Consider the following 26,426-nt stretch of genomic DNA (forward strand, 5'->3'; position numbering starts at 1 on the left):
GTGCTTTAGAAATCACACCCCCATAGGCACTGTATAGGCAAGCTCAAGCTCTATGTGAGGTCAGCCTCAGGTAGGTATACTGCTGACCTCACCAAATTTACCTCATGGTAAAACTGAAGTGTCTGTTTTACTTCAGAGTAGCTTACATGTTTTTAATTACCGCAAGGTAAAAAATAATACCTTTTTTAGCAGTGAAGACAAGGCCTTCCTCGAGTTAGGCTAGCTTGAGTGGAGTAACTTGAGCTAATTGTTGTAGTGAAGGCAAGCCGCAGGTGTAACTTGATTGCATTCATATGTATATAATTAATCAACTTGTTCATACAATACTGCAATAGACTCTTGTCTTACTATTAATCAGGTCAGGAAGTAGCTTGTTTGTAGTCTTGCTGAGTAGTGTGCTGCTGTTCAGACTTAAAGTAAAATCCTCTTACGAGTAAGAAAATACAAGCAGCAGATCTAATATGTTATCTTAAGTACCAGAGGTAACTAAAAACCAAAGTCTAATAACTCTATTTAAGCCCCTTAAATTGTAGGGTGACCAGATGTCCTGATTTTATGGGGACAGTCCCAATATTTGGGGCTTTGTCTTACATAGGCTCCTATTATCCCCTACCCCCATCCCGATTTTTCACACTTGCTGTCTGGCCACCAGAGAGTGTCTCTTGAGAGTGTCTCTTACATTATTTTGGTTTTAGTCAGCCCATAAAAATGTTACTTTCTCTGTATCAAGCTCTTGGGTCCTGTCTTGATGGGCAAAAAGGGGGTGTGGTTTCAATCATATTAAATTAACTTAATTGAACTAAAATGATTGAAAAATACCTCTTTTGGCCATAAAGACATTGCTATGGTCAGGAAACTGAAAGTGTTTTTGCTACTAAGGTCAGGGAGTGCTCTTACTAATATATTGGAGGACTCTGGCTAAGTAAGATCTGCTGCAGCTTCTGCCATCTCTCTGGCAACTTCTAGAAGTGTATAGGTTCTATGCCGCAAACTTCTGGCATTGGGAGGAAATGAGGTGTGCATGTGTTTTTCCCAGTCTAATCTTTATGGCCATTTTATAACATCATTACAACCTCACAGATAGAGAATGCAGTTGGATGCTGCCACCCAACTGCTCTGTCCTCTGCTTCCAGAAGGAGGAATTGAAGGAGGCTTTACAAATCTGGTTTCGGAGGGTAGAGGGGAGAAGCTTCTGAGCAAGAAGAGCCTCCAGCAGAACCAAGATAGAGAAAACTGTTCATGCCCACTTTATTAGCAACAAGGAGAACCAAATCTGCGTCTGTTGCATAAAAGACTGTTTGGTTTTTATGGTTAATTCTCCATACTGAGAGCTGTTCGTTGGGTTTTTGTGTATATCCATGTTTGACTGCTAGGAATCTCCTTTGTAACTACTGGAGCACAAATTCAAAATGATTAAAAATAAAAACCTAGTGATATTAAAGGCTGTGATAGTTTCTGTAATTCGGTAAATTCAGCTCTGCAGACAGCCTCAAATTCACCAGATGCCTGGTCACTTAAAATGCTGGTAAATTAATTCTCCATGGGATATGCAGTATAGGTACAGGAGGTCCTGATCACCAGTGAATTTTTTTAAAAAACAGAGGTGAAGAGTGGAGAACAGTAAATGTATTTGAAGGGGGTGGGAGAGAAGAACCTCTAGCAAAGATAACTGGAGTATTTTTAAGATGCCTGTCTAGACATGGCATCTGTTTTAATGAAATGCAGAACAGAATAGCACATGTATGCTTTATTATTAGCAAACAGGACTTGTCATCTTTGAGCCCTGATGTAATGTTTTTTGAATGTGGAAGCTATGATCCTGCTGCTATATTAGATCTATGTTCTACAGAGTGATACAGAAAAGTGGCAGCACATATGGTGGTGTTGACACCAAGATCACAGAATGTTAATACATAAGTGACTTCCTTTGGCAAATCTGATTTCTGGATAAAACAACGTTGACTGACACATCTATTCTCCTTGTAGTTTCTCAGGTAGCAAAAGTCTACTGCGCTAAAATTTTGTGGTGGGCATGAGGAGGAAGAGAAATCGACTTCAGAAAATTGCCAGTGGAAAATTCATTTTTGCTCCTGACTAGGTTACTAGTTAGACTCTGGGTTAGGTTGATAATGATTGAAAGCCATTGCCTTCTGACACTGGTCATTAGTCCAAAGTAAATTGTTGGCAGTCTCAGTTTAGTGAGAAGACGTTTATCCGCATCACAAAACCAGCACTATATGCTGAGCTGATTTGCACACTTGTTGGGACTTCCAACAAGAGGGCTAAAGCTTGAATGAGCTGTGGACTCTAAACTATCCTTTCTCTCGCCCCCCCCGCCTTCCCTCCTAGTTTGTTCCTCCAGGAAATCTTTGAGGCATGTTATTGGGAAGCAGGCACTGCACTACCTGTGCTGTGATAGCTCGGTGGATAGAGGACTTCCATCTTCAATGCCTTCAGCTCATTACCTTTAACCAGCACTACATTTTGTGAATGGATAATTTCCGAATAACTGTAGTGGGAGGTTGCAGGCTATTGTAGAGTTTTATGTGCATGCTGGAGATGTAAGTCTTTTTCTGTACTACTTCTCCTCTTTAACTTCAGGCAAACAACCTAAAACTTTCCTGGATACCCGACCCTTTGGTAGTCTCAGAATTATTCCTTGCAAATGTTTTGTACTGAACACGCCTGAAGCTGTGGTCCCCTGCAAATTGTTCCCTACTTCATGCTCAAGCCCAAGTTTGTTCCCTCAACTAGGAACACAGTAAAGGGAGAAACAGCTCATACCATGCAGTGCTGGAGCGAGCATTCAAACTTGATGTTCTAGATCAGTGGTTTTCAAACTGTGGGTCACAACCCAGTACTGGGTCACGGAATGTAAGGCACTGGGTCACAGTGGCTCTTGTCAGCATTGCCAGCCGGGCTGTTAACGGTCCCGTTGACGGTGCTGCCTGGCTAAGGCAGGCTAGTCCCTACCTGTTCTGATACTGCGCCACACCCCAGAAGCGGCCAGCAGCAGGTCTGGCTCCTACATGGGGGAGCCACAGGGTTCCGCACGCTACTTCCACCCTGAGCACCGACTCCACGCTCCCATTGCCTGGTTCCACAGGTGGTGGGTTGGTTTTTGTTTGGGTTTTTTTTGAGACACATTTTTTGGCAGGAGTTAGTGTTCTTTTTGGCAGACATAGTAGGTTTGTACTTAAGGCACTACTGTGGCTAGCCAAAGGATGCTATGCAATTAGTGATGATGCTTTGCAGTTTTGGGAGGGTAGAGCTGCTGACAGGGCAGGGAGAGAACTCACCAGCATAGTTGTGTCTCAAAATCTTTTACAGTTTTATTTGTTACACCAATTTTAAGCACATGAGTAGGGTCCTACCAAATGCAGTCCATTCTGGTCAATTTCACAATTTCAGATGTTTACATCTGAAATTTCAGTGTTGTAACTGTGAGGGTCCCAACCCAAAATGGGATTATCAGTGGGGGTTTTCAAAGTTGATATCGGGGGGTCCCAAGATTGCTGCCTTCACTTCTGTGCTCCCTTCAGATCTGGGCTCTGAAGGCAGCACCCTCCCAGCTTCCTGCAGTTAGAGGTTCCTGGAGGTGGGTAGGATCTCCTCTGTGCTGCTGGGAACACCCCAGACAGGGACAGATTAAGACAAGGGACCCTAGCCAATTTGCAGTCCCCCAGGAAAAATGGGTGCCCCAAACCCGGAAGAAGTCCCAAGGCAAAATCCTCTACCGGATCACTCTGAGCCCCAGCAGGAGGCACAGAAGAAATCTCGAGCCTGCGCTGCCCTGGCCAGGGCAGAAGCCCCGAGCCTGGGCTGCTCTGAGCTCGTCTGGAGCGGGAAAAGCCCTGAGCCCACATTGCTCCCACTAGAGAAGCAGAGGAAGTCCCCAGTCCAGGCTGCCCTGAGCCCTGGCTGCAGCCATGGAGCGGAAGCTCCCAGGGGAGGAAGCCCTGGGCTTGGCGCTTGGAGCCATAGCTGGAGCCACAGGTCGGGGGAGAGGGGCAGAATCCCAGAGCCTAGGCTACCCCAGTTGCAGCTGCCAGGAGCAAAAGCCCCCAGCCTGGCAGGAGATACTGTGGGAGGAAGCCTTCAGCTCGGCACCTGGTGCCGTGGCAGGAGCTGAGGGCAGGAGGATCGAAGCCTGGAGCCCACTTCCTGGGCTGCTGCAGTGCAAAAGTAAGAGTGTACCACCCTCATGTCTGTGCTCACCGTCATGTATCTGATGATCTCATCAAGAGTGGCCATGCAGGGGAAGGACAACTTCTGTCCCTCCCCAGCATGGCGGGACTAGCAGCTGGTAGCCTCGAGGCTCCCAGCAGCAAGGGGAGATCAGATTTCATGGGGGAGGGCTGATTTCATGGTCCAGGGCACTTTTTCATGGCCGTGAAATTGGTAGGACCCTACACATGAGAGAAGACTGGAGTGTTTCTTTCCACCCTCCACCACCGTCCCTGGCAACATATATAGTCTCTTCCCATCCCATTAAGCCATCAACATGTAAAAAGTTGCTCCTTGCTGTCTTCCCTCTGTTGCTGCATACACATCACAGGCAATGGCATACTTCCTTGGATATGCAACCTGTATATTGAGCCAGGATACACACCCACACTAAGCCCCTGTTCCAGTTTATCCCCTGCTCCCAAACCAGACCACCTACTCTGGCCCGCTTCTCACCCCATGGAGGGGTGGCATGTACCTTAATTTTATATTTCCTGGTTTTCAGAGGGTTAAGTTAAGCCACTTGCCACATTCTGAAAGGCCACGAGGCACCATTGGACAACCTTAACTCCCTGTGTTGAAGTGCTTTAGCATTTAATTTCATTGATTTCTTTTTTTGTATTTTTGTTTTTAAATAGTGTCTCAGCACCCAATTTACCACAGCACAGCTCTCCCCATTCACTGCCTCTGGCTCCTTGGCAATAATTACCAGTCACAGAATGCATGTATCGGGGGTAGCTGTGTTAGCCTGTATCCACAAAAACAATGAGAAGTCCGGGGACACCTTAAAAACTAACCGATTTATTTAGGCATGAATGCACAGAATGCATGGGCTGCATGTTAGTCCCTTCACTGCTTCTGCATGTATGTCCCATCTCTCTGCCTGTCTAGCATCCTGGTTCTCGCTCCCCAGCAGTCCTTGCTGTGGAGAGGCAGCCATCAGCATCAGACCTGCAGGTTGAGGTGCTAAAGAGAGGATGCAGAATCCATGCAGAGACCAGCATGTAGCCAGTAGGAATACTTTGAAGGGAGGGACAGACATTGGATAGGCATAAGAAGAAGGGTGGCCTAGTAGTTAGGATCTGGGGCTTGGGAGAGCTGGCTTCAATTCCCTGCTCCTCAAGAGACTTCCTGTGTGACCTGGGGCAAGTCTACAGTACAAAATTAGGTTGACCTAAATTGAATTGATGTACAGCCACTACAGTAGTTGAATCAGTTTTACATGTCCACGCTGCGCTCCTTGTGTCGGTAATGCACGTCCTTACCAGGAGCGATTACACCGATTTAACTGCCGGTGTGGGGCATTGTGGGATGGCTTCTGAAAGGCAGCAACAGTCTGCGTAAGCAATGCAGTGTCGACACTGCGTTGACCTAACTACGTCGACCTAAGTGATACATCTCTCATGGAGGTGGAGTTAAATCAGTGTAGTGGGCAACTTGTGTCAGTGAGAGCTGCATTTCAGTGTAGATGCTTACAGAATTAGGTTGACATAAGCTCTGAAGTCTCTCTGTCTCAGTTTCTCATCTGTAAAAAGCTGCTCTGAGCCTCTCCCATACATGCCACCCGCCTCCTTGCCTCTCCATGCCCCTGATAAGTGTGGAGGAGCTATAGGGAGGTGGAAAGGTGGTAGGGCTGTGAGGAGTACGTTGCCACCTGGAGGCAGGAACAGGCAGGAGAATGGAGATTCAGAGTCCCTGCCCCAACGTTAGGCTCAGGTATGGGGAAAGGTGCAGCAGGCTCCACAGAGAGGTGTGAAGTTGCCCATTCAGCCCAGTGATCCATTCTCAGCTGAATGGCAACACTCCATGGAGCTGAATATAGCTTAAAACAATAGCTTTAAGAGGTGTGGACTGCTCCATTCAATTCAATCTTTATTCTCATTTCCTTCCCTACCCCATGTCAGTGCTTGGGAGCCTGCCATACACCAAGCATACCTGTTCTCAGCCCCCCGCTCAAAGGGACAACAGGGCCCAGACTCTGACCCACCCATAAGGAAAGGGGGACAGTAAGGAAAAGGGTCAGATCCCTCCCAGGGTCAGGGATCCCCAGATGCCAGTTTCCTCCCTGAGGACAGGGAGAGGGGCTCAGACTCCTCGAATTCCAGCACATGTAGCAGGGAAGAATATGGGGCTGACTGCCAAACTGTCCTGAGCCCTCAACCCATATCTCCTTCTTGCACTCTCCCAATCCCCACAGCCCCAGCACTACTCCAGCATCCCCTCCACATGCTCCCTCAATTGCTCCAACCTGCCCATATTCGCTGGCTTTGCACCCAAAATGTTATAAGAATCTAAAAATGTGAGCATCTTGTGTTCAGAAGCATTATCCTGTCTTTCATCTTTCCTCTAGTTAATCAGTGCTAATGGATTAATGCTTGCACTCTGGTATAATAATCCCCCAAATGGAAGAGTAGCAACATGTCCAGCAGTCATTCTCTCATATCTGCGCAGAGCGTGTGTAATTTATTATCTTTCAGAAAATAGCTAAAGCCCCTTCTAAATTAGCTGTAAAATGAGCAGGACAGACTCCCCAAAAGTAAGTAAACAAAACAAAACACGTGATAGAGGCAGATAATAGCAACAAGACAACAGATAGCCACTGATAGACCTGTCCTCTGTGAATTTATTTAGTTCTTTTTTGAATCCTGTTATAGTCTTGGCCTGTACAACATCCTCTGGCAAAGAGTTCCACAGGTTGACTATGCATTGTGTGAAGAAATACTTCCTTTTGTTTGTTTTAAACCTGCTGCCTATTAATTTCATTTGATGACCCCTAGTCCTTGTGTTATGAGAACTAGTAAATAACACTTCCTCATTTGCTTTCTCCACGCCAGTCATGATTTTATAGACCTCTATCATATCCCCCTTTAGGTGTCTCTTTGCCGAGCTGAAAAGTCCCAGTTTTATTTCTCTCTCCTCATATGGAAGCTATTTCATATCTCCATATGTGTGTCTATTTCGTTGCCCTTTTCTGTACATTTTCCAACTTCCAATATATCTTTTTTGAGATGGACTGATCAGATCTGCGTGCAGTATTCAAGATATGGGCATACCATTGATTTATATAGAGGCAATAAGATATTTTCTGTCCTATTATCTGTCCCTTTCCTAATGATTCCCAACACTGTATTAGCTTTTTTGACTGCTGCTGTATATTGAGTGGATGTTTTCAGAGAACTATCCACAATGACTCCACGACTCTTTCCTGAGTGGTGTAGCTAATTTAGATCCCATCATTCTTCTTTAAGTGCTTGCTCATATCCATTCCAGTTAGGTGTGCGCGCGCCGCGTGCACGTTCGTCGGAGAAACTTTTACCCTAGCAACACTCGATGGGCCGGCAGGTCACCCCCTGGAGTGGCGCCACTATGGTGCCTGATATATACCCCTGCCGACCCAACCGCTCTTCAGTTCCTTCTTACCGCCCATGTCGGTCGTTGGAACAGTGGAGCGCAGCTTAGCTGACCTCCGCTTCCCTAGCTACTCGTAGTTCTTGTGTATTTAGATATATAGTTATAATACTTTTATATATATATTTATCTATACTTATGCGTTTTTTCTTTGCTAGCATAGTTAGTTTAACCATAGTTAGCGGGGGGGGTTCGGGGAGTAGCCCCTCCCCGCAACCGGTACCGGAGCCCATGCCCGGCTCACTCACCGTTCTTAGTCCGTGCTTGGCCGGCCTCCGGCTGTTGCTGACAGGAGATCCACACGACTCCTGTTTACGGTGCCTTGGGGATCGTATTTCACAGCTAAGTGCCCCCATTTGCAAGGCATTTAAGCCGAGAACAAAATTGAGCGGCACTTTTCTTTTCCCTCCACCTTCTGCACCGAGCGCTGGCTACTCGGCGGACAGAAGCGCCTCCTCGGCACCGGACCCCGCCGGCACTGGCTGTTACCGGCACCAAACGTCAACTTGCCATCGGCAATGGGGTTGAGAAAGCCACGACTCCTCCTGCCAATGCCCGACAGCTCCCCGGCACACGCTGTGGTTGAGCTCCCTGCTCCTGCATGCTTCTGTGCCAACTGCACCACAGCCAGAGAGCTCGTTTACGTCGGGTCGCCAGGCACCAACACCTGCAGAGGCACTGAGGACGCCGGCACCGTTGATTCCGGTCCGCGGGGCCTGTCGAATCCAGTGCCTGCCTGCTCCCCGGCATGGTCGTGGTTGAGCCTCCTGCTCCTGCTGCTTTCATTGCCAACTGCACCGCAGCCAGAGAGTTCGCCTAAGTCGGATCGCCCGGCACTGACACCTGCCGCAGGCACCGACAACATCGCACCGTCGATCCCAGTCCCAACAAGGGCCGTTGAATCCAGTGCCTGACCGCTCCCCGGCACGCGCCGTGGTTGAGCTTCCTGCTCCTACTGCTCCCGTGCTAACGGCACCGCAGCCAGAGCTCATCTAGGACGCATCGCCGGCACCGACACCTGCCGTGGCACCGACAACGTTCGGCACGTGATCCCAGTCCACAAGGGCCGTCGAATCCAGTGCCTGACTGCTCCCCGGTGCACGCCTGTGGTCGAGCTTCCTGCTCCTACTGCTCCCGTGCAAACTGCACCGCAGACAGAGAGCCTGTCTAAGCTGGATCACCCGGCACCGACACCTGCTGAGGCACCGGCAACGTCAGCACCGTCGATACCCGATAGCGGTCCCACAAGGGCCATCGAATCCGGTGCCTGACAAGCTCCCGGGTACACACTGTGGTCGAGCTTACTGTTCCTCCACGCCGGAGACATTTTCCAACGACGAGGGATCTCGTTGCCGACTAGAGTGGATGCTTGCCTGAACCCCCGCACCGCCTGGTGCGGGTACTACAGTCTCTTGGGGCAAGCCGCCTTGATACGACCATGCCCTCTGTCAGCGCAGCAGAGCGGCACCGTTCATGATCACGGTCCCACAGACGGTCAAGTTCCGTCGGGACTCCTGCTTCCGACGCCACTTGCAGTCCCGACGCTGCTCTCCTCGCACCGGTCGCACTCGCCGCACAGGTCGGTGTCCTGTTCACCGACTCGATAATCCCGGCACCGTTCCGGCTCCCAGCACCGCTACAGGCACTGTGACTCCTGTAGCACTCCCAACCTCGAGATCTCGGTCGACCTCCCAGCACGCTCTGGTCGCAGGTCCGAATCTCGTTCAGGTACCAGTGCGCCTTGCGGTACCGGTCCCAGGTGCCAAGTTGGGCAAGGTCTGGTAGAGTCAGACTCTCTGCCAGTGATCTTTCAGCGCCTCCATGGCCATCCAGACACACATCAGTGTCTTCCCACGCGGACAGCTCTTATGCTCAGGACCGCGATTCTGGTGTGCCCACCAACAACTGAGAGCCCATCAGGCTCTCCTATGGAGGGTAGCACTCAATGCAGACCTCCAGCTGCAGGAGGTCCCGAGAGGTAGGGGACCCGGTAGTAGACATTCTATCACGTTGCCCCTGCTAGAGGGGCCCTACCCGTTTATTCGGACCATCCAGGCAAATGCCGATACTCTATGGAGGGTACGACTACTGGTCTGTCCGTCCTCCTCCCTGCGCACTAGTCATTCAGTTGGTCAAGAAAAAGGGAACGGCATGGCCAACAGGCGCCAGCCCCGAAATCGAAGGGGGCTAGGCGAATGACCCCTACTCAGCGCAAGGTGTATTTCTGCAAGGCTCTTATAGCCCTGCGTGGCAAATCAATAAGCCCTGCTTAGCCCCTATAATCATAACACCTGGATAACGGGGGATAATATATGGAGCTTCTCCATCAAGACTCCCGGCCAAGAGTTCACTGCCCTCTTGGAGGAAGGGAAAAAGGCGGCTAGAGCTTCTCTTCAGGCCTCGTACCATGAGGAGCATCTCATGGCTTCCGGTTCAAACCTCCGGCCTTTCACAACTTACCATTTGTTGGTAAGGCCTCTTTGCGGTGAAAATCAACCCAGGCTACAAAGCCTGGAGGGCAACAAGGTCCTAATGAGCTCTCTCTCGGCATGCATACGCCGACGACCTAACGCGCAGCCTTTCCGTCCCCAGCCACACCACACACACTCTGTGCCTAGCCACAGATCGGGCTTTGGCAGTCGGCGCTACTGAGGTGGTCGCAGACAACCATCAGGACCCTAGAGGGCCAAGATCGAGGCCCCTCACAATCACGATCGGGGACCAAAGACGAACTTTCAAAGGTGCGCCGAGGGCGGCGTACCGGTTTACAAGCGGCTTACCACTCCTACTTCCTCTTGGCGTGGTCCCCAGTTAACTTCAGTTCGCAGTCCCCTGCACATGGTGGAGTTTGGGTGCCACCTCCAATTTGTTCCAACCCTGTCCCTCTTCAGGGACTCCTCTCAGGCGTAATTCCTCTTACAAGAGGCGCAGCAGATGCCGATGGACGAAGGGGGCAACTATTCCCTAATCCCCGACTCGTACGGAGGTCTCAGACCTATCCTACACCTACGAGGACTCAACCAGTTTTATGTTAAGGTTGAAGTTCCGCATGGCATCCCTGGGAACCATTTATCCTGTCCTTAGATCCTGGAGGCTGGTATGCCGCTGAAGGACGTTACTTTCACATTGCCATCTTCCCTCCGCACAGGAGATACCTCCGCTTTCTAACCCAACCGTTGATACTTCCAGTTTACGGTCCTGCTGTTTGGCCTTGCTACAGCCCACAGCATTAACCGAGTGTGGCCGTAGTCCCCACCCACCTCCGCCGATGCGATTTCCGTATCTGGGCGATGGCTATATCTGAGGAGACTCCAAGACACAAGTCACTCAGCGTGTGGCATCGTCAAGGACCTATTCACATGTCTAGGCCTGATGGTCACTACGGAAACATCCACTCTGGTTCCCACTTGTCTCGGTCTCCCGGGTCCACGACTTCTTGCTAGTTTGTAACCAAACACGCTAAGCTCTGCCTCTGTCATCTCCAAGTTTGGCTCAAATCGGCGTACTGCCGGATAGGGACCCAATGGTCACCATAGTCACCATTCCCTGAGCATCCTAGGCTCCCTAGAAGCTTGGCTAACTCCCTCCCTGGTGTGGCAGGGATGCCGCTCTATCTGCCCCAGCCCTCACTGTCCCTGACGATGGAGGCGTCATCTCTCAGCTCAGGTGCTCACCTCAGTAACCTTCGAGCTTAAGGCCTTTGGTCTTCTCAGGGCTGGTGTTCCACATCAGTGTTCAAAGATGAGAGCAGTCTGCCTGGCGTGCCAGGGGTTCCAGCAGCAGCTGCGAGGCTGTAGCGTCTCAGTGTTTACAGCCAGCACAATGGCCATGTACTACATAGACAACCTGGGAGGCACATGGTCCTCCTCCTTTTGTCAGGAGTCCATCCATCTCTGGCACTTTTGCATAGCCCACTCGATAAATCTGGTAGCATCCTTTCTCCTTGGCAATTCGACTCAGCAGGGTTTTCCTGTCTCATGAGTGGTCGCCCTGCCTGATGTGATGCATTTGTGGCCAGAAGTGGGTTTTTTCCCCCCCCCACATATGGACCTGTTCGCTTACCGCGAGAACGGAAAATATCCGAGGTCCTGCTCCTTCTAAGGTCTCCCCCGGACCGATCTCGGACGCTGTTCTCATGCCGTGGAAGGGCCAACACCTTTATGCCTTCCCGCTGTTCCCCCGGCTCATTGGGTCCTGCTCAAACTTCGCAGGAGCAGAGCGCGCATCATAATGATCCCTCCAGCGTGTTCCAGGCAGCACTAATACGCCACATTGCTCGGCCTATCAATAGCCTGCCAAATTACCTGCCACTCCACCCAGACCTCGTACCTCAGGACCACGGCAGACTTCGCCACCTGGACTGCAGTTTCTTCACCTCACGGTGTGGCTCCTACGTGACATTCGGTGCAGGATGCCTTCCACCTGGTCAACGTACCTGGCCAGGTGGAAGCGTCTCTCCTACAGGTGCAAAACACTTAAATCTTACTCCTCTGGGGTCTCGATCCCCTCTATTTTGGACTACCCCTCCGGCCTGCAACAGCAGGGCCTAGTGGTGTTCGCCGAAGTACACTTGGCAGCCATCTCTACCTTCCATCCAGGCTAAGGTGGTCGTTCTGTGTTCTCACACTCTATGGTTGGGGTTCCTCAAGGCTTGGAGCGCATACACCCTTAGGTACGCCGCCTCAGCCCCAACCTGGGACCTCACCTGGGTTTAACCAGACTTATGTCTCCTCCATTCGACCCGTTAGCGACCTGCTCGCTGCTATACCTGTCTTGGAAGACAGCTTTCCTCGTAGCCATTACATCGGCCAGACGAGTCTTCGAGCTCAGGGCTCTTATGGTGGTTCCACCGTACTTATGTTACAAAGACAAGGTGCAGTTACGTCCACACCCAGCTTTCCTCCCTAAGGTGATTTTCGGCCCTTCATGTTACCACACTCAACGTGACGGGGACAACAATTGCACTTCCTGGACATCTGTAGAGCGCTCGCTTTTATGTTGAGCGGACAAAACCATTTTTGTAACACGCCCCACTCTCGGTCGCAGTAGCAGTCCGAAGGAAAGGCCTACCTGTTTCCTCTCAGTGGATCTCATCTTGGGTGATAACGTGCACCCGCACTTGTTATGATTTGGCTCACATTTCCCCAAGCCACATCACCATGCGTTCTACAGGGCTCAGGCTTCATCTGCCGCCTTGCTAACTCGTGTACCTACCCACGAGATCTATCGCGGGCAGCTCCATGGTCCTCGGTCCATACCCTTGCTTCGCATTATGCTCTGGTTCAATAGTCAAGAGACTGCAGCCTTTGGCTCCGCAGTTTACATTCTGCCATTTTTCACTCCGACCCCACCGCCTACATAAGGCTTGGGAATCACCTAACTGGAATGGATATGAGCAAGCACTCGAAGAAGAAAAAGATGGTTACTCACCTTTGTAACTGTTGTTCTTCGAGATGTGTTGCTCATATCCATTCCACACCCACCCTTCTTCGCCCACTGTCGGAGTAGCCGGCAAGAAGGAACTGAGGAGCGGTTGGGTCGGCAGGGGTATATATCAGGCACCATAGTGGCGCCACTCCAGGGGGCGACCTGCCGGCCCACCGAGTGTTGCTAGGGTAAAAGTTTCTCCGACGAACGTGCATGCGGCGCGCGCACACCTAACTGGAATGGATATGAGCAACACATCTCGAAGAACAACAGTTACAAAGGTGAGTAACCGTCTTTTTTATATTGCTTCCCTGAAGGATCAGTGGGGGCCATGCACTAGCTGAGATAAATGTCAAGTGACTGGAATCAATCGGGGGTGCATAGTTTGAGTCCCTTGTGAGTGCAAAAAATTAGTTACAAGACTGGAATTTGTTTTTTGTTTTTTTTTTAAAGGTGTTTTTTTCAGGGGGCAATATCTCAAGAATGCTTTGCTCAAATTTGGACCTCTAACGCTGCCCAGTGCCTCCATGAGGCACATCAAATATCAAGACAATCCTAGTAACCGTGAAGATTTTAGAGCACTTAGAAAGGTCATCCTTTAAATAGAAAAGACTTGTTATCCTTAACTGTAGCAGAGCAGCTGCTCCACAAAACATAATTCAGTATATTGTATTTTACCCAGCGGAGCATCTTCAGGCTGAATCATGTGCTTTCATGCTTCAGTGCTGAAGAAATGGGGTTCTAGTGACCTCAACACTTTAATGTTCAGTACACACAGTCCGGGTGCAGATGGAACTTGCACTTTCATGAAACTCTTCATCTCTCTTTTCTGTAACACCTTCCTCTGCTACTTGTACATCCTCAGGTCCCTATGCTGAGCTTATTTTTTAGGCAGCCAGCTGGTTAAAGCCATTCTGAACTGCCCAGCAGGTGTTGCTACCAAGTGGAAATGAGCTCTTCTTCATTTACTGATGAATAGGGCCCTACCAAATTCATGGTCCATTTTGGTCAATTTCATGGTCATATGATTTTTAAATTAATGTCATGATTTCAGATATTTAAATCTGAAATTTTGTGGTGGTGTAATTGATGGGATCCTGACCCAAAAAGGGGTTGTGGCAGGGTCACAAGTTCTTCTTCGAGTGTTTGCTCATATCAATTCCAATTAGGTGTGCGTGCGCCACATGCACGCTCATCAGAAGATTTTTACCCTAGCAACACTCGGTAGGTCAGCTGGGCGCCCCTTGGAGTGGCGCCGCTATGGCGCTGGATATATACCCTTGCCAACCCAACGGCCCTTCAGTTCCTTCTTACCACCCATGTTGGTCGTTGGAACAGTGGAGCGCGGCTTAGCTGATCTCCACCTCCCTAGCTACTTGCGGTTCTTTTATTAATTCTTGTGTATATAGTTATAGTTAGTTTTATTAATTCTTTGTTATAGTTAGTGTATATAGTTGATGGGTTCGGTGATTAGCCCCTTCCCCGTATCCAGTACTGGTCCCCATGCCCGGTTCACCAGGCTTCAAACCATGCTTGACCTGCTACAGGCCGATGCCAACGGGAGATCTCCATGACTCTTGCCTTAAGTGCCTTGGGAAATCCCACCTCTCAGATAAGTGCCGGATCTGTAAGGCCTTTAAGCCCAGGACGAAGAAGGAGCAGGACTTTTGTCTGAAACAGCTCCTGATGGAGGCAGCTCTTACTCCTCCACCCTCGGCAGAAGCATCTCTTCGGCACTGGATCGAGCCGGTACCGCTAAGGCCCCTCAGCACCGACCGTCGCCGGCACTGTCGTCTGCTCAGCACCATTCCCTCTCTCTGCGGGTTAAGAAGCATAAGACTCCTGCAGCTTCCGTGCCACCTGCACTGCAGTTGGAGCACCCGCCTAAGTCGGACTGCCCAGCACCAACACCTGCCGCAGCACTGACAGCTTTTCCCTCCACAACGGAGACCTTTTCTACGGCGAGGGAGCCTCATCGCCCTGACAGAGTCCGAGCTGCCTCAACTCCCGGCACCGCCGGTGAGGGTCGTTCAATCAATAGGCAAGCCTGCCCTGCTGAGGCTACCCTCTGTAGGCACCGTCGAGAGGCACCGATCACGATCACAGTCCCACCGGCGCTCTCGGTCCCATCACCAATCCCGGTTCCGACGCCACTAGCAGTCCCGGCAACGCTCTCCGTCCCGGTACCAGTCGCACTCGCGGCACCGCTCAGCGTCCCATTCGCCAGTCCGATACTCTCGGCACTGATCCAGCTCCCGGTACTGTTCCCGGCACCGCACCTCTCGCAGCCGCTCTAGATGTCGAACCTTCAGATCCCGATTGACCTCCCAGCACTGCTCTGGTCGCAGGTCCCGGTCTTGTTCCCGGTACCGGTATGACAACCGGTACTGCTCTCCGATGCCACACAGAGAGAGGTCGTTTAGAGATCAAGACCCTTCCCAGGGGTTTTCAGCGCCTCCCTGGCCATCTCGTCACACATCTGTCTTTTCTCACGCAGACAGTGCTTCCTATTCACAGGACCGTGACTCAGATGTGCCCAGCCGTGTCTTTCAGGAGACCCAGACCCAGGAACAGGGACCCCATCAGTGGTCATTCTGGACACCTTGGGCATACCATCAAGCCCAAGGTGCGCCTCCAGTGCCATCCCGCTCCACACCATCAGAACATCGGGTGCCGGAGGCAACGGTCAGCCACCCCCCTCCCGTGGGTACAGAGGAGGCTCTCATTCAGCCGACAGTGTCTCAAATTTTACCCGAGACTGATATTGCTCAAGAACAGGAGCCCATGCAGGACCCTCTTGTCCCTGGCCTTTCCTCTTCCTCCTCTCCAGATGAAACGGTGGCAGGGACATCCTCCTCGGCCCCTCCTCCAATTGACCTGTGGGCACATCAGGACCTCCTGAGGCGGGTGGCCCTGAATCTTCAGGTGTAGGAGGTCTCGGAGATAGAGGACCCGGTGGTGGATATCCTGTCAGCTGACACCCCCACAAGAGTGGCCTTGCCGTTTATCCGTATGATACAAGCAAACGCCGATACCATCTGGCAATCTCCATCATCTATTACGCCCGCAGCCAGGGGAGTTGAGCGGAAGTACATGGTACCCTCTAAGGGGTATGAGTACCTGTACCTGCACCCTGCTCCCTTGTTGTGCAGTCAGTCAGTGAAAGGGAACGCCATGGCCGACAGGCTCCTGCTCCAAAATCAAAGGAGGCTAGGCGCATGGACTTATTGGGCCGCAAGGTATACTCTACTGGGGGCCTCCAACTCAGAGTGGCAAACGAGCAAGCCATGCTCAGCCGGTACAATTATAACACCTGAACGGCGTTTGAGAAATTCAAGGAGTTCGTTCCCCAAGACTCCCGCCCACAGTTTGCTGCCCTTTTGGAGGAAGGGAAGAAGGTGGCGAGAACTTCTCTCCAGGCCTCCCTGGACGCAGCTGACTCCGCAGCCAGGACCCTGGCTTCAGGTGTCGCCATGAGGCGGATATCATGGCTTCAGGTCTCAGGCCTTCCACCTGAGCTACAAACCACCATACAGGACCTGCCCTTTGACAGTCAAGGCCTATTCTCTGAAAAGACTGACCCTAGGCTGCAGAGCCTTAAGGACAACAGGGTCATCATGTGCTCCTTCCGTCCCCAGCCTCACCGCCCTTATCCCCCACCTAGACCGAGACAGGACTTCAGCAGAGGGCATGGCCGAGGCAATCATAGATGGCGGTCTGGACCCCAAGAGAGCCAGAATCAGGGTCCCTCCAAACCACCTGCGGGGCCAAAGCCAAACTTTTGAAGGTGCGCCCGAAGATGGCATACCAGTTTCTTTCCAGGATCCTTTACCTCCCTTTTCCAACCGCCTCTCCTTTTTTCTCCCTACGTGGTCCCAGCTAACTTCAGATCGTTGGGTCCTACACACAGTGGAACTTGGGTACTACCTCCAGTTACCTGTCCCTCTTCGGGACCCCTTCAAGCATTCCTTCTTACAAGAGGTGCGCACGCTCCTTACATTGGAGCCTGAGGACGTCCGGAGATGAAAGGGAAGGTTCTTCTCCGCTATTTCTATCCAGGCGCAGGGAGGTTCTCGACCTATCTAAACCTGCGAGCTTAACATTATTGTAAAGTTTGCGTTTGCATGTGCTATCTTGCGGTCAAAATCACCACTCGGCTTGGATGCCGGAGTGTGTGCGCCTCGACTGAAAGGACGCGTATTTTCACATCGCCATTTATTCTCCACACAGGCGGTGACATTTGGTTTGTAGCCAACCTCAGAATTTCCCAGTTTCGGTCTACCGTTTGGGCCTCTCTAGCCGAGAGTTTCCAGTCTGCTGTAGTTGCTGCCTCCCTTTGCGCGCCGTACCTTTTCGTATTCACGGTTGGCTTATCAGGGGACTCGAGGACACAGGCACCCATCATATTAGGCATCGTCAACTATTTAGTCTAGGCCTGGAGTGATCGTAAGAGAACCATTGGTTCCCACAGCGGATGACTTATGGGGCATCCTGGACTCGAATTCTCACGGATGTTAGCCTGCTTACCACCGACTCGGTTTCAGGCAATGGTAACAATTATCCAAAGCCTACAAAACTTCCCAACGACTTCAGCTCGCACTTGTCTCAGTCTATTGGGTCACATGGCTGCTTGCACGTTCATGACCAAACACGCCAGGCTACGCCTCCATCCCCTCCAATCTTGGCTCAACTCGGTATACCACCCGGGCAGAGACGCCATAGACATGATAGTCACCATTCCCCGAAGCATCTTAGGCTCCTTCGACTGGTGGCTAACGCCCTCCCTGGTGTGTGCAGGGATACCATTCCATCCATCCCAGCCTTCCATGGCCCTGACGATGGACGCTTTATCTCTTGGCTGGGGTGCCCACCTCGGACATCTTCGCACTCAAGGCCTTTGGTCATCTCAGGAGCTGGCCTTGCACATCAATGTCCAAGAGCTGAGATTAGTCCACCTTGCATGCCAGGCGTTTCAACAGCACTTACAAGGCCGCTGTGTCTCAGTGTTCACAGACAACACAACGGCCATGTATTACATAAACAAGCAGGGAGGGGCACAGTCCTCCCCCCTTTGTCAGGAAGCCATCCAGCTTTGGGACTTCTGTATAGCCCACTCAATAGACCTGGTAGCGTCTTTTCTCCCAGGGGTTCGGAACACTCTGGCGGATCGACTCAGCAGATCCTTCCTGTCTCACGAGTGGTCAATTCGTCCGGACATTATTCATTCCATTTTCCGGAAGTGGAACTTTCCCCGTATAGACCTCTTCGCTTCCCACGAGAACAGGAAATGCCAGATGTTCTGCTTCTTCCAAGGCCTCTCCCCGGGCTCAGTCTCGGACACTTTCCTGATGCCGTGGACAAGCCAACTGCTTTATGCCTTTCCACCATTCCTGCTGGTTCACAGGATCCTGATAAAGCTCCGCAGGGACAGAGCTCGCTTGATCGTGATCGCTCCAGCATGGCCCAGGCAGCACTAGTACACCATGCTGCTCGACCTGTCGATAGCCAACCCAATTACCCTGCCTCTTCGCCCAGACCTCATAATGCAGGACCACGGCAGACTTCGCCACCCAGACTTGCAGTCCCTTCACCTCACAGCATGGCTGCTGCGTGGTTAAGCCAGTCCGAGTTACGTTCCTCTGCCTCAGTACAACAAGTACTCCTGGGTAGCAGGAAACCTTCCACTCGGTCAACGTATCTGGCCAAGTGGAAGCGTTTCTCCTGTTGGTGCGAAACGCAGAATATCACTCTCACTCAAGTCTCGATCCCCACTATCTTGGAATACCTCTGGTATCTCAAACAGCAGGGCCTAGCGATAACATCGAGGGTGCACTTGGCGGCCATCTCTACCTTCCACCCAGGAGAGAGTGGCCACTCCGTGTCCTCGCAACCTATGGTTTCTAGGTTCCTCAAGGGCTTGGAGCGCCTATACCTCCAAGTACGATGCCCCGTCCCAACCTGGGACCTCAACCTGGTTCTAACCAGACTCATGTCTGCTCCATTTGAGCTGTTAGCAACCTGCTCGCTACTATGTCCTGGAAGACAGCTTTCCTCGTAGCCATTACATCAGCCGGACGAGTCTCCAAGCTTCGGGCTCTCACGGTGGACCCACCGTATACTGTGTTTCACAAGGACAAGGTGCAGTTGCGACCACACCCAGTGTTCCTTCCTAAAGTGGTTTCAGCCTTTCATGTAAACCAGGATATCTTCCTTCCGGTCTTCTTTCCGAAGCCACATTCATCACGACGGGAGCAGCAGTTGCACTCCCTAGACGTCTGTAGAGCGCGCTCATTTTATATCGAGCGCACAAAACCCTTTCGTAAAATGCCCCAACTCTTCGTCGCGGTGGCAGACCAAATGAAGGGCCTACCTGTCTCCTCCCAGAGGATCTCATCTTGGGTGACCGCGTGCATCCATACTTGTTATGACTTGGCTCATGTTCCCTCGAGCCACCTCACCACTCATTCTACCAGAGCTCAGGCTTCATGTGCCACCTTCCTGGCTCATGTACCCATCCAGGAGATATGTTGCGCAGCTACCTGGTCCTCGGTCCACACCTTTGCCTCTCATTATGCTTTGGCTCAGCAGTTTTGCATTCTGCAACATCTCACTCCGACCCCATCGCCTAGGTAAGGCTTGGGAATCACCTAATTGGAATCGATGTGAGCAAGCACTTGAAGAAGAAAAGACAGTTACTCACCTTTGTAACTGTTGTTCTTCGGGATGTGTTGCTCATATCATTCCAAACCCACCCTCCTCCCCCTCTGTCGGAGTAGCCGGCAAGAAGGAACTGAAGGGCTGTTGGTTCGGCAGGGGTATATATCCAGCGCCATAGCGGCGCCACTCCACGGGGCGCCCAGCCGACCCACCGAGTATTGATAGGGTAAAAATCTTCCGATGAGCATGCACGCGGCGCGCGTCACATCTAATTGGAATGGATATGAGCAACACATCTCGAAGAACAACAGTTACAAAGGTGAGTAACCGTCTTTTATTGTAGAGTGATTGCAGTAGTGCTACCCTTACTTCTGCACTGCTGCTTGCGGTGGCACTGCCTTCAGAGCTGGACAGCTGCAGAGTAGGAGCTGCTGACCAGGAACCCATCTGTGAAGGCAGAGCCCTGCCAGCAGCAGTGCAGAAGTAAGGGTGGCAATACCATACCATACCATACCATGCCACCCTTACTTCTGCGCTGCTGCTGGCAGAGCTGTGCCCTCCGCCAGCAGCCACCACTCTGCGGCCACCCAGTTCTGAAGGCAGCAGCACAGAAGTAAGGGTGGTGTGGTGTGGTATGGTATGGTATGGTATTGCCACCCTTACTTATGCACTGCTGCTGGCAGGGCGCTGCCTTCAGAGCTGGGCACCCAGCCTACAGCTGCTGCTCTCCGGCTGTCCAGCTCCAAAGGCAGCACAGAAGTAAGGGTGGCAATACCGTGACCCCCCTTACAATAACCTTGTGGCTCCCCTGCAATTCCCTTTTGGGTCAGGACCCCCAAGTTGAGAAATGCTGATCTCCCCCATGAAATCTGTATAGTATAAAGTAAAAGCGCACAAAAGACCAGATTTCATGGAGGGAGACCAGATTTCACGGCCCATGACATGTTTTTCATGGCCGTGAATTTGGTAGGGCCCTACCAATCAGCTTCTGCAGCCCTCAGAACTCCTGCTGGCTCAGAAAGAGTTTCCTTTTGTGGACTTGAGCCAGACATGTAATGTTCTTTTAATGGTAGAGCTCTTTTCCCATAAATTTGGAATGAGAATTATTAAATGCTTAACTTCTATTGTCTACAAGCTCTTGCTTCAAAGTGCTTAAGTAAGTGTTTTATGCTAAAAAGAGGATAAAGATAGAAGCTCAGTTGGAATCCTTTGGTTATTTAAGCAGTTGTGAGACTGTTGGATTCTAGGGAAAGCACTTACACTTCATGAGGAGTTGATGAGGCAATGTAATGTACAGTAGCTTTACAGATGTTAAAATTTGTGTTGCAGGCGTAGGCTTAATGCAGCTGGCAAATGAACATGAAAAGAGCATGGGGAATTCACACTTGTTTACTTTAAAGTACTTCACCCGCACCATTGATATTTATAGTTAGTTTATTGCTTTAGTGCTTAGTGTGACACACAGGCTTCCACAAATAATATAATGCCCTTAACTTTTTAATACTGCTTCAGTCACTAAGTTATATGGGTTTGACTGCAAAGTAGCACCCTTTTTGTTTTACTCTCCCAGTTTGTATTAACGGTAGGTTGCATAAATACAAATATCACAGAAGATAGTTCAGTTTTCATGTTAATGGTGATTGCCCTCTAGGAATCCCTGACCACTGTGAACTAGAATAAGATAGATTCAGTTCATATAGGCTCTCAAACCACCATTGGACGGTGATGTCTTTCAGGAATTAGAGACCCAGGCTAGATTCAGAGCAGCAAGCTGTAGATGAAAGTCTTACAGTGCCAGTGTTTTGAGCGATCCAGGTGTCCTTGAATTGAATAATATACATGCTTTTCGAATGGAGATTTTTTTCAGTAATAAGAACAAATGAGCCAGCTGTTTCTAGGATGATTGAAATGTTATAAATACACAGACATTTAAACTCTTTAGATGAACTACTTGTCCTTGGCTTTCTAGGAAAAAGTTTCTCCCCAGACAGCAAACCTGCTATTGTTGTGGTGGGGGTTTTGTTTATTTGTTTGTTTATTTGTTTAAGTCTGGTCAGTTGTAAATTTTGGGTTCTTAATGGTTTATCTTGAAACTGCTGGGGATCTATGTGAAAGTGAACCACCGTCGAGAACAGCAAATAAGATTTTGCTGCATCTTCCTGAAGTTAGTGCATTATATAGCTTGAAAAAAGGGCTGTTAGAATGCATTCTAAGATTCTTTTATAGCTTTGAATAAGTGTGGGCATACAAACTTGTTCTTGATTTCATCAACTCTTCCAGAAATTTTACGTTTACTATAGTTTGGATCTATTAAATTAATAATGTTTAACATGCAAAAGGACAGATGCATCCAAATTCTGATTTAAGCAAACCTGTTTAAGCACAGAAACCAGTCATTTTTTCCCTAGGGTTTTCAGTTACTATTCTAGGAAAAAGTTCTTCACACTACTAACTAGTTAAGACACAGTTTTAAAGCCTATATAGTACTTCATCTTTAAAAAAATTTCTAATCCAGTGTACTTGATATTAACTTTGTTTTTTTTGGTTTTGATTGTTTTTCTGTTTAAAACCCTAAAACTGTTGCAAGTCTGTGTAACAACTATTAAGAAGCTTTCTGTGCCACCTTCTGACTTATGCCAAAATGTCCCTGTTCTGAGTCCAAGAATATATTACTTCTTTTAAGTAAACAGGACATTCCCCCTCCCCCCCTTACTCTGTTCGTAAGCCTGTGTTACATGTTTATTACTATAAAACACTCAGCTATGTTCTCTGGCTACAATCAACTGACATGAGTCAGCGGTTCCGAAGGTTAATACCTGATATGGCCACATGGGAAGGTCAGTATCAAATTACTCCAGTAATTTTTGTTACAGTGGGTCCTCTGTTATTGAGAGGTTCTCGATCTTTGATTCATGGAATGTTTGTGTCCCACATTGCACTACTTTGTGCTCCACAAAGTTCTGTAAGCTCTCACGTGGTGCCATCTTCCCTTGTATCCACCTACTAAATTGTATTAGAAGATAAAATACACAGCTTTCCTATACTGTTCCTTGAAAGCAATTGCTGTAGTTGCCGCAATGATGTTATGTGCCAGGGGCGTAGAAGGGATGTGATTTGCACTTTTTTAAAAAGTTTTAAAATTGCCGCTTAAGATAAGCATGCTGCCAAAGGAAGTAAACTATTGGTTTCTACTTCCTTGAGACAGTGACACAAAATTATAGTAGGTCATCTTACATGTCACTTTCTCTAATGAAGCTTCATCCACCTTTCCTCCCATTGTTGCCATATCTTTCTGTATTCCCAGCCTCTTGCATATAGTTATGTTCAGGGCACTTACCATGCAGCCAAGAGGGCTGAGAGAGCTTCTGTTACACCTGAAATACTAGTTCACTGGCAGGTGCTACAGATTATCATAAAATAGTCTATTACTCCCTTTTTTCCCCTCTCCTAAAATACAGTGTCACTTTAATCTTTTCCACAGTGATTAATATAAATGACCAAAAGGAGAATTAAAATTTGTAAGAGAGTTCTAGCTAGCTATTGTGATATTCTTACACCATTGTTTCCTTGCTAACTGTACTGAAATACCTTAGTCATTTTTCTCTTCCTCTTCCTTCCGTGTAGAATTCTCTCCTTCTCTTTATGGCACAGTCATCTTCCCTTGGTTCATTTTCCTCCTTAAAAACCGTGCCCTTCTCCAGAGCCTCTTGGTTGTATATCAAGCCAATAACAAACACATCCTCCAAATTCAGAAGTTTGGCAATCATTGGGTCCTTTGTTCTTTACATCTATTCTGATATGTTGTCTGGTCTGGTTTTGGCTGTCTATATTAGACTGGAAGCCTTTTGGCCATGGATCATCGCTGTCTGTGAGTTCCAGCTTCGAACACACTGTTGGCACTCAATAAATAACAATAATGGAAAAAGCAGAGGATGGAACTGTCTGTCTAACTTTGAAATTTCCATCTGTGTTGCTTTGTGTCACAAGTTTAAGGGAGCCAGTGTCCTTAGTGTATCGAGATCTTAACATTCTATTAATGCCACTTCTTGTGGCATGACTTTGTGGCCTAAATCAGTGGGTTTTGACCTGTTGTCCGCGGACCCCTGGCGGTCCGCAGACTATGCCTAAGGGATCCATGAAAGGTTATTACCATAAACAGTGCTTTTCAGCCTGTGGTTTGAGGATCCCTAGGTATCCACAGACTATTTCTAAGATTTCCAAAGGGATCCACGCCTCCATTTGAAATTTTTTAGGGGTCCACAAATGAAAAAAGGTTGAAAACCACTGGCCTGAACATAAGCCCAAAAGTGGCTTTTAATGTTAGTAACAGAAAGTTTTCTATTATAACAGCAAAAATAAAAGTTTTGAGCAGTTAAAATGTATTCACTTCTCTGTTTAGTTGCTATATATAATAAAAAATACACACACTGTCACGAGTCTGAAGAGCATCAATCTGTTATTAAGACAGTCCTTGCAATGATAACTGATGTATCATTCACAAACATGTTGCAGATAATTTGAATTTCACTACATTTTCTTAAAAAAAAATCAAAAAAAATTAGAGTTCACCCAGTTCTAGTTGTGAATATAGTCAGATATTTCACTTTTGAATTCAAGCAGAGATGACATTTTTTTCATTATTGACTTTTGTATGTAACTTTTTAAATACAACACGGCTAGACAGATTGTCCAGGGGGATTTGAACCCAGGACTTCTACATCAAAGTATATGAACATCTACCACCTTAGCTAGAGAACTAGTTTCCTTAGTCCAAAGCGTATAATAGTTTCATAAACCTCTATGTGGATTAGATGCTTGAATGGGACCAGAACCACACTGATAATATGGGTTCTAGTTGCATAGTTCCATTTTTATTTGAGCAGACTGAAAGCTCCCTGGGACATGGACCCATTTTTCTTCTGTTCTACATAATGCCAAGTATTTTTGGCACACAACAAATGAAGAATAATGTTAAATGTATAACATTGTAAGTATATTGGGTGACATGAGCTTTCCAACACTGACAACCAACTTTGTCAGAGGATACTTCAGTTTTGTCTGTTCTTCTTTCACGTGTGTTTTGTTTCTAGTTAAATGCTCAGGCTATGTCTACACTACAGCCTGTGTTGGCATAACTTAGGTTACTCAGGGGTGTGAATAAACCAGCCCCCTAAGCGACAAGAGGTACACTGATATAATCGTTTGTGTGCACAGCACTGTCTCAGCAAGAGAGCTTCTCCCACTGACATAGCTTCTGCTATTTGCTGAGGTAGTGTTTTTATGCCAACAGGAGAGCCCTCTCCAATTGGCATAGAACATCTTCACCAGATGTGCTGCAGCGGTGCAGCTGGCACATTTAAGGATTTTCAAGAATCTTAAAAATATTTCACAGTGATGGAGAAAGTTTGAAAGTTTTGAAGACAGGGTTCCAAATACATTTTTTATACTTATAATTTATCTTAAACCTTTCCTAGTACTATCATTAGACTGTGCATTTTTCAGTGGCGAGACAGCAACTTTAGTTTACCCCTTTCAAAGTCCTCAAAGAATTGTATGCATATTCCAAGAAGACTGCACCGAATTAGCTGGGTTTTAATATTGCTTACCTGATTATGATTAAGCAACCAGCTGTTTATAGCATATACTTTGGCATTGATGTTGGTTCAAATGGACTAGGACTATAGGTCATGAAGAAATCCTTGGCAAGCCTATCCTAGTTCTATGTTACCATTGTATTTCATATTAACCCCTTTATGGCCCTGCCCTGCCACAGCCTAAGAAGTAGCTTTCTTTTATGGCAAATATGTGTTTTTAAAAGTTGATAGTGGTATATACTTTAGCTTCCTTGGGACTATAAAAATGCTAGACCTATTTGGTTGCATGTAGCAAAGCACTCAAAAAATAAATTTACTGTTCACAGGAAAAATTAATCTTGCTGTGTTGTATATTTGCTATACTGATTAGGTACCCAAAATAAAAATGTGTACTGTTCAAAAAAATAAAAGCAAAAAAAATCTTTGGGCTGTGAGAACTGAAGGAGTTAGTTATTTCTCCTGTCATACTTTATATAAAGTACCTGGATTAAATGTTAATTAGTCCTGCTTGGTTTACTGTGGAATGCACAAGATTGAGATTGTCAAATATCAGAAGGGTAGCCGTGTTAGTCTGGATAAGACTGAGAGTGGTAGTACAGCCATTTCTCTTCTTTCATGTAGTAGAGCTGCCCTTTTGACCATTTTAGGGGAAAAAAAGACCTTCTACTAGAAGAGAGCAGGCAGTTTGGGGACACAACTATAACTGGGTAATATTTGAGTTCAGGACAACTTCTCTTGACTGATTACTAGAAGTGTTCCATTTTTCATAGATGTTTGTCTACTCCAGGCATCATTCTTTCATGTTTTGTTTGCTTTTTAAAAAATTACTCTGCTGCAGGAAAACCATATTCCTCTGGATTTGTTAGGAAACCCACAGTATAATGATTGTTGCTGGTCACACAAATAGAGATGAAAGTCCTAATGTGCAGCTTTTGGGACATTTATATTTTAATCAGTCAATGCTCGTATGTTTAATTTATGTTGGTGAGGAATGAGCTAAAAATGTCTTTTTAAAAAAACCGAATATTTAAAAAGAATGTGTAAGTTTCTGTTTCAAAGAAAGTACACTAGATCTCAGCATCAGATATGACTGTTAGAATGAAATGAAAGAGC

General features: G+C 48.3%; 1 protein-coding gene across 6 annotated transcripts in view; it reads left to right on the forward strand.

Moving 5' to 3' along the window:
• Nucleotides 1-26,426, forward strand: part of UBTD2 (ubiquitin domain containing 2) — a 120,616-nt gene that overhangs the window by 86,048 nt on the left and 8,142 nt on the right. The gene's annotated exons all lie outside the window — the stretch shown is intronic.

The sequence above is a fragment of the Chelonoidis abingdonii genome, chromosome 7 (genome assembly GCF_003597395.2).
Source record: "Chelonoidis abingdonii isolate Lonesome George chromosome 7, CheloAbing_2.0, whole genome shotgun sequence".
NCBI lineage: Eukaryota > Metazoa > Chordata > Testudines > Testudinidae > Chelonoidis > Chelonoidis abingdonii.